This window comes from Paramormyrops kingsleyae, chromosome 13 (genome assembly GCF_048594095.1).
Source record: "Paramormyrops kingsleyae isolate MSU_618 chromosome 13, PKINGS_0.4, whole genome shotgun sequence".
Taxonomy (NCBI): Eukaryota; Metazoa; Chordata; class Actinopteri; order Osteoglossiformes; family Mormyridae; genus Paramormyrops; species Paramormyrops kingsleyae.
The window spans coordinates 989,701-999,361 of record NC_132809.1 but is presented as its reverse complement, the minus strand read 5'-3'; positions in this window follow the sequence as shown (position 1 = coordinate 999,361).

Genomic DNA, 9,661 nt, shown 5'->3' with positions numbered 1-9,661 from the left:
TACCAGTGTGCTACGTAAGTCGGAGTTTAACAGACTGTGAGCGAAGATATTCTCAAACAGAAAGAGAAGCCCTAGCACTGGTATGGGCATGTGAGAGATTACATCCATATGTGTATGGCAGGAAGTTTGACCTCATCACAGACCACAAACCATTAGAGGTCATATATAGCCAGAGATCTAAACCTTGTGCACGCATAGAAAGATGGGTTCTCAGACTGCAACCGTATGACTTTAAAATAGTGCACATTGCAGGAAAACAAAACATTGCGGATTCACTGTCAAGGCTACTGTCTTTCACCATATCAAAAGAGATACATAAGCATAAATCTGAAGAATATGTGAGATTTGTTGCAGTTAGTGCTACTCCAAAAGCACTCACAACAAGAGAGGTTGAAGAAGCCTCTGCTACAGACTCAGAATTAACAGAAGTGCGAAGAGCTATTGAAAACGGACACTTTGAAAAATGCAAAGCATATGCACCCATTGCAAATGAACTGTGCGTCATCGGCTATATAGTTTTGCGGGGAACTCGCATGGTGTTGCCAGAAAACCTCAGAGCTCAAGCACTGTCCCTAGCTCATGAAGGACATTTTGGAATTGTTGGAACCAAACAGCATCTTAGAACAAAAGTTTGGTGGCCAGGGATGGACAAAGCTGCAGAAAAAATTTGTAAAGCTTGTCACGGATGTCAAATAGTAGCCAGACCAGATCCACCTGAACCACTGAGAAACACACTTTTACCGGACGGACCATGGCGAGATGTGGCGGTAGACTTACTGGGACCGCAACCTTCAAACCACTCAATACTTGTACTGATAGATTACTACAGTCGGTACTATGAGTACGATGTAATATCATCTACAACTGCTGAAAAAGTCATTGACTGTATTGACTGTATATTTAGCAGGCATGGGCTACCAGTTACCATCAAATCTGATAACGGCCCACAATTCAAATCTGAGCTGTTCAGAGAATATTGTGAAACTAATGGAATCAAACATATAAAATCTTATCTAGCTCTGATTTAAAGGAACCCAAGGATTCAGCTTGCACTACGTTATCAGGAAGACTATTCCATACTCTGACTACACGCTGTGTAAAGAAGTGCTTCCTTAAATCCAGTTTGAATTGTTCTCCCGCTAATTTCCACCTATGGCCACGAGTTCTTGTATTTGAACTAATGCTGAAGTAACTATTCGGTTGAACAGCATCCAAACCTGTTAGAATCTTATAGACCTGGATCATGTCCCCCCTCAGTCTCCTTTGCTTGAGGCTGAACAGATTTAGCTCAAATAACCTTTCCTCGTATGACATTCCTCTAAGACCAGGAATCATTCTTGTGGCCCTACGCTGCACCTTTTCTAAGGCCGCTATGTCCTTTTTAAGATATGGTGACCAAACCTGTACACAATATTCTAGGTGAGGTCTCACCAAGGAATTGTATAATCTTAGCATTACCTCCCTTGACTTAAACTCCACACACCTGGAGATGTACCCCAACATCCTATTGGCCTTTTTTATTGCTTCCCCACACTGGCGAGAATGAGACATGGAAGCATCAACATACACACCAAGGTCTTTCTCATAATCAGCTACCTTTATTTCAGTAGGTCCCATAAAATACCTGTACTTTATATTTCTGCTCCCTACATGGAGTACCTTACATTTGTCTATGTTAAATTTCATCTGCCAGGTGTCAGCCCAGTCACTAATTAAATTAAGATCCCGCTGTAGCTGCTGAGCAAAGAACTACACCAAAATGGGCTCAAGCTAATGGAGAAGTGGAACGTCAAAATGCATCATTAATGAAAAGAATCAGGATCGCACAAGCCGAAGGACTTGACTGGAAGCGAGAGCTAAGAAAATATGTAACAGTGTATCGCCGTATTGAACATCCAACCACGGGCAAAAGTCCAGCAGAACTCCTGTTCAACCGCGAAATGAGAGGAAAGTTACCGAACATCAGTGAGGCAAAAACAATGGAGTTGGATGTGCGTGATAGAGATGCTGAACAAAAAGGAAAATCAAAGATTTATGCTGATGAACGAAGGGGTGCCGAGTATTCGAAAGTGGACACAGGAGACACAGTGCTGGTTCGACAAGACAAAGGGGACAAGTTTACAACACCATTCAACGCAACACCACACAAAGTTGTAAGCCGAACTGGAAACCAAGTCATTATTGAATCACCAACAGGAGCTCGCTATCACAGGAATACAACACATGTGAAGAAATACGAGACAAACGAGACAAGAGAAGGACACCACGAACGAAACATTATACCTGAACGGGAGGAAGGTGAAACACCAGCAAAGACTGACACCTTCACTCCAACACCACAAGAGGGCTCCCAGGGACCAGAGAGATCGAGTAGGCCACAGAGGGCTAAAAAGATACCAAAGTGGTTTCGTGATTTTGTGGTGAAATAAATTATAATACGTTAAGGTAACGGGCAAGTTTCAAGTTGCAAGTTCAAATGTGTACGTCGACATGTATGTAAAAAAATAAATAAATAAAAAGATACGTGTGGTGAGCCAGTTAGAAAATACAATTGTTAGAAAGTAAGACAAGAAAGAATGTTCAATGTTGAAAAAAAAAGAAAAAACAAAGGAACAAAATTATAAAGACTAAAGTTTGAATTTAAGGAAAAGGGGGATGTCATGTACTGATATATGGTTATGTCTTAATGTGATGACGTTTGAACCGGATGGGGTTGTCCGGGGCGGGGCCCGTTAAGTGGCGGGTTGGAGTTGGGGAGTGTTCAATAAAGCAAGAGAAAGACCGAGCTTTATGTCCTGATTTAATTCAGAGCGCTTCGCCTAATTTAGTAATAAGGTGGGTGCACAACAGGCGCCAGCCCCTGCGCCTCCTCCCTGTCCATCCTGTCACTGTGCCACCCAGAGTGCCAAACAATGGGATGTCAACAATGCCTCGTTGCATGGTGGTGATCCTGTTTCAACTTCCGTCGCCTGAATGATGGCAATGCCATCATCAGCCGAAAGGGGGGATATGTAGGGGGGATATGTGATGATATGTATATCATCAGCCCGGGAGGAGAGAAGCCCACAAGAAGCCCTCCGGTGAAGGCCCAGCTGAACAGAGAACAGCACCCAAGACAAAGCTTCACCAGGAGAGAGAATCTAAAGGGACTCCACTCCACTGCTCCAAACGCCACGCCTTCCTGAGTGCCATCAGCTCAGCAGCTCTGCCATCAACTGCCAAGACCCCCCCCCCCCCACTCTTCAACCAAGTAAACCAACTTCCTTTCACTCTAACAACTTAAGCTGTTCTGTTTAACCTGCTATAAGACTTTAGGGTCGTGTTTCCACAAACTATGCTTGCTTTGCAGAACAGTATTTCCCATTTAAGGTTACTCATTTAAATCCGGTCATTGCATTTTCATAATTACATTGTTTGTTTTATTCCGTTATTTCGTGTTTGTTGTTTGTGTTAGGTGTAATGTCTGTCATGTTAGTTTTAGTGTTAGTTAGGAATAAATGCATGTTTTTTACACAATTTCAGCCTCCGTCATTGAGTACTCACACTAAGTTCCTGCCTCTGTGCGATCTTGCTACACGCTCTGAACCTCAAACTCGCCTGAAACATCGCGAGACTCTCTCTCATTGGCCGTGAGGGGAGCTTCGCTACCAATCGTGTACATTACCTGGTGATGCAGCTCGCTGGATGAGCCTTCTAACCCAGGTTACTAAGCGATACTGGTAATTAGTGAATCCCATTTAAGTCTCACATTAACAGACTCACAGGGATACCGCAATTGAGTTTGGAGGGGCCCACCATTCGGCATAACAATTGATTAATAATCAGCATTAAATAATAATTAATTAAACTTTAATTAATTCAAACATATTGGTGGAGAATATTAAAATTTATCTGAGCTAATAATTCCTACATATGTTACATGCTGACTTTAGCTGACGTTATGTAATTACATACCACATGAAATGGTTTTGCTCGCACTTAAAGAAGTGTAAATGGATTTTGCTAGGTACCTGGCTAGCAATAGCTTAGCTTTCTGGCTCATGTTAGCTACCTAATTTGCTAATGTTAGCGAAGTTCAATTGGGACTAATGTTAGATTTGGTAACGTTAAATGATTAGACAGACGTTTGCAGTTCATGATAACATTTAAATTTTATTGCACCAGAATTTGAAAAAACTCTTCAAATTAAACTGCGTGCGATCGAGGAGAAAGAGGACACACAAGGGCAAACAAAACGTCCTCACATCCCAAACTCAAAGTACAGTGAGCAGCAGGGGCAGACTGGGAAGGCTTCAAAGGAAAAGGTAACTGACTGCACCAATTGGTGCTTTACTTATCTCCCCCTCTCTCTCTTGTTTCTTAATGTGTAGGCATGTGTGTAGGTTTGTAATTGCGTCATCTATGATGATTTCATGTGCTTTGTTGACAAGATGTATGTGCAAGGTGGTGTAACTTAAGTCAATAAGAGTTGGGCTAAATGTCAGTCTGTCTCTCTCTCTCTCAAGGTTGACAATAAAAAGGGAGGGGCTTCCAAATATAAGCACCAAGAGGGTGATGACAGACTTTCAAAGATTATGGTACACTACCAGTCTGCATCCTTTGTGTGTTGTTACATTACAATACATTCATGATGAGTACAATTTTTATGGGGGATAAGGGAATCTTATTTGTATAGTGCTTTTCATAAGACGCACATGTAACCCCTGACTCACGTTAAGTAGTGTAGAACAAACCAAACGTATAGACCAGTTGCTAGGTTCGGCAGGATTACATCAGACAATTGAGGTGAATGTGGAATGAAATAGCTGGAGGCAGGAAATGAGCAAGAATAATAATTATATTTTTTGTAGAAAAGTAAAAATAAAATAAAACATACCATTTAACAATTTCAACAATAGTAATAACAATAAGCCGGCATAACAAAAGAAACAGCCCTATTGAGCTCGATAATTCAGGTTGTCCTTTTTGGTCATTAGTCAACACAAAATCCTGTTTATTGCAGTTTGTATTTCTTCTTTTGTTTTTGGTTTAGTGATTTGAGTTGTTACCAGTTGGTGTTTCTCTGGAGAGATGAAGGAGGTTCTTCAACGAGGGTTTGGTTCAATTTGGGCACAGGCTCGCCATCTCCATCCGGAGAGAATCCAGGAATCTGTCCCAGTGTCTTTTTTCAGCACCAAAAATAAAACCTAGCCTACACAACAATAATGATATTATCGCATACAGCCAGTTAAAATCCACTCTATCATTTCTTCTCACAGCTATAGCTTAATCTTCAATTATCTTCAATTCTCATATTACCACAGTAATATATTAAATGCATGTTTTTAACTCAAAATATCCTTAGTTGTACATGAAATTATATTTAACCATGTAAAACAAATAAATGAACTTCTCTTTCTTTTTATCCCTTTAAACTCGTTTTACCATGCAATTAGGATTAATATTTATAACCAATTAAATTATCGATTTTTAAGTCATCCTTTAAGCTTTTTGTAAATCATGAAATGAAGTACAACCACTTATCACTCCATATCAGTTAACCCTAATAGAGCTACTGGGTTTATCATTCCATAGAATTTACTGTAAATTTCGCACAGTAAACCATCAAAATATACATTTAACATCGAAACGAACATTACATTTGACCCAAAAAAAAGAGTGCATACACATTTTAAACAGAAATAGCATTTTCATTGCTTTTAAACAGAAAGAAAAGAGGGAAAAACACTCACGATTTAGCGTTTGCAAAATGCAAATTTTAGCATGACACAGGACGGTTGTTTAGCAAGTATATGGTCTCGACTCACCAAGATGAGGTATCGGCACGAACACGGCAAGGAACGCAGCACGGCCTCCCTAGTTCGTGCTTCCATCGACAAGGCGACCCATATAGCTCAACATGAACTACGTGCAGCCCGTCTTGTTCGTTCTCTGTGCAAAAAGGCCGAGAGCTAACACGTACTTTTTTTCCACTACTCGGGAGGCGGGACTAATATTAGTCTAATCAAATGAAATTATTAGCAGCAAACGTGACCGCGAAACGTAAAAAATAATAAAAGTTAGACAGGATCACACTTCCTCTAAATAAATAAAAAACTGCAATGTTTAAATAAATAAAAGACTGCAATTGCATTGATAGAAATAAAAAAATGAATGGTTTTCTTTACTGGGTTACACACAAGTCACTGAAAGGGAGGGGGGGGTTCATTCACTCCATGCTGATAAGTTTCCTTTGGGCTAAACTGACAGAAGCGAGGCTGCTCACATCTGCATCAACGGTCCCTCTGACCACCACCAACCATTCACACATAGGGATTGGGTGAAGTGTCTTGCCCAAGTGTCTTGTCACATGACGACAGTCTGCACCTGCAGGAGCTGGGATTCAAACCCCCAACCTTCTGATCATGGGACGACCCGCTCTCCCATCTGTGCCACTGTCGCCGTTAAATTGCTTTTTCTTTTTCCTCTGTTTCTCCCTCTCCCTCCGAAGGATGGCGTGAAAAAGAAATGTTCTTCTAAATACAACCACGAGGAGGAGGCGGCGGAGGAGGAGGATGAGGCAACGAACAAGGTACACTACCAGTCTGCACCCAGTATGTGTTATTACATTGCAATACAGTAAAGATAAGTAAGACTTTTATAATAAAGTGCATTATCAGTAGCTGTTACAAGGTACAACACCAGCACGGTAGGCAAATTTGTCCTCTCTCTCTCTCTTTCTCTCTCCCTGCCAGCGGGCCAGAGAAGAGGAGGAGCGTATTGGGGATGAAGAGGACATAGTACCACCCTCTAAGAAAAAGGTAGCCTAAATGATGACATCCAGTGTGTGGTGTATTACTTACATACATTACATGAAATACAAGATGTGGAAGTTTCATGTTTTAAGTAAGGAATAAACACCAGGAGGCTGGACAACCAGTTACATATAGCCAAGTGGAGGGATTTCTGCCCTAGACTTCTTGCCACCTTCCTCTTACACCTCTCGTGACATCCTCCCAGCCAATCAGAATCAACCATTTACAAAAGTTGTATAACAATTAGCTGTTGTTCTTCTCTCTGTCTCTCTCTGTCTCTTTCTCATAGATAGCTGCTGAATTTAGAAAACACCTGGACGAACAGATGTGGGAGAGAAGGAAACTCGAGCAAATACAAAGAAATTTGCAGGAGTTGAGAAATGAAGTCCTATCTCTTAAAAATGAAAATACAGGTCTGAAAGACATTATCATCAATCGTTAGTATTTCTAACTTTAATATTTACTAGCAGGGTTTTTTTTCTGGAGATGGATATAGCAGTGGCAGAGAAGTATATAAAATTTCATTGGCTGAAATACGTGTTTGGCAAAATAAATGCTATGCTGTTAGCTGGTGAGGTAGTCTGGGTGCTCATATAGCCGTTGATAAGATTCAAATTAGAATTATATTTATTTGTCTCTTTCTGGAGGAATTCATAGAGGGTTAACAAAAGTCATGGCCTAGAGAACATACAGTTCATGAGAATAAATGATGCTTCTCTGCCTTCAACGGCTCAAGAAGGCAATCGGCTCCAGAAAAAAACCCTGGGGAATTTGAATTTCAGAGAAATTGGAGAAAGAAAATTGCGTTCACAACCAGGTTTCCTCTGCAGAGCCTTATCAATGGGCTTTTTAAGGGGGTTGTAGCTTGCGTTCACAGCTGCAGGAAATGTTTTTCGAAGAGTAAGGGCACTGAGTTGCTGGGTGCTATTTTGATCTAGTGATTGTAATTATTGTTTTCTTTATATAACCTCTTTCTAGAAATCCCTCAAATGAAAAGTGACCTCGCCATTATTGCTCAAAAGGTAACTTCCTCTGATTTTCATTGCTTTTTAAATTGTTTCTCAAGCAGAGCTGTAGAGACTTGTGATGTTGGGCTGATTGATAGTGTTAATTATTTGATGTATTTGCACTTTAATTTATTGAAGAGAATAACTATATTTTTCTTCTATGAACAAAACTGGAAGGACTCCTGTGGAGGATCTAGATTTCTCCTCGACTTTTGGAGAAATGCATCTGGTGAGTATTTTTCTCCCTTGCATTTTTATTTATTTATTTAGTTTACTTGTTACTCAAACAGAGCTATATGGATTTGTATGATGTTTGGCTGATTACTTTTGCATGTAACTTTAATTTATTGACATGTTTAATGTTTTCCAAGCCCCCCTGTAAATAAGAATCTATAGTGGCTTGCTTGGATGAATAAAAGTTGATGAAGAGTTTTACTATGTTTCTTTCTTCTCTAAGACTCCAGAGAGGAGACCGAGCCCCGAGGAGACCGAGCCCTTTAAAGAGAGTCCCATGGTGACTGAGTGCTTTCGAGAGACACCACAGGTGTGTGTAACCCTTTTATACCTCAGATTTTTTTGTACTTATTTTACTTAAGGCTCCAACTGAGCTATAAGGATTCATATGTTGGTATAGTTAGTGGTAATATGTAATTTACTTGCCCCATATGCATAAAATTGTTGAAGAGTTTAACAATGTTTTTTTCTCTAACAAGACTGCAGCAACAGCTGAGACCTCAACGAAAACACAGGTGTGCTTAAACTGTGTGCTTTGTAGGAGCCAATTAGTGTTATAAATGACAATCATCCTTTCCTCCTGCCCCCCTTCGTTCCTCTCCACCCACTGTCTTTTCTCCTTCCCTACTTCCCCCCCACCCTGTCCTCATCCTTCTCTCAATAAGAACATAAGAACTATACAAACGAGAGGAGGCCATTCGGCCCATCGAGCTCGCTTGGGGAGAACTTAACTAATAGCTCAGATTGTTAAAATCTTATCTAGCTCTGATTTAAAGGAACCCAAGGATTCAGCTTGCACTACGTTATCAGGAAGACTATTCCATACTCTGACTACACACTGTGTAAAGAAGTGCTTCCTTTAATCCAGTTTGAAATGTTCTCCCGCTAATTTCCACCTATGGCCACGAGTTAAATAACGTTTAATAACGTTAGGGCAATGATTAATTTGTTTCATATCTTTATCATTAATCTGCATTTATACATAAAATCCTATTAACACACATGCACATATCACAGGGCCTAAATTCCAGGTGGACTGAGACAAGGCCGAGCCTGGTACGAGAGGCACCAAAGGGGGGTAACACACATAAACACACACACACAGATAACCATGGAGGCCAGCACTCCAACTTTTATTGCCCTTGACTTGGCACACAACCCCCCTCCACATACACTCTGCCTTACATCTCACTCACCCAACAGACGAACACCCTAAAGGAAATTTCATTTAAGTTTGGCTTTTGTATACCCTGTATATTGATTTACTCACGACTACTAGTCTCAATCTACAGATACGTTATGTTTGTATGTGTCCTTAGACAATCTTAGTGTTTTGTGTGCCACCCTTACAACCATGTTCACGGAGTATCACCTATTTCACCCCTTTGTACTTGAACACATATAAATTTAAATAAATAGATAGGCATAGCTACCATTGTATATATGTTCTCATGGTATACCAGAAGAATCTGGAAAATGAGTGTAACCAATGTGTCCAAAATGTGACCAACTTTTAGAGAGTCTTCTTTGTTAAAACCCCCCCTTCTCTTCCAACATTCCTTTGTGGTCCTTATCTGATCTTGGTGAACAGTCACCAAGTTTCTTTGTTTCTACCATGCTATGTTA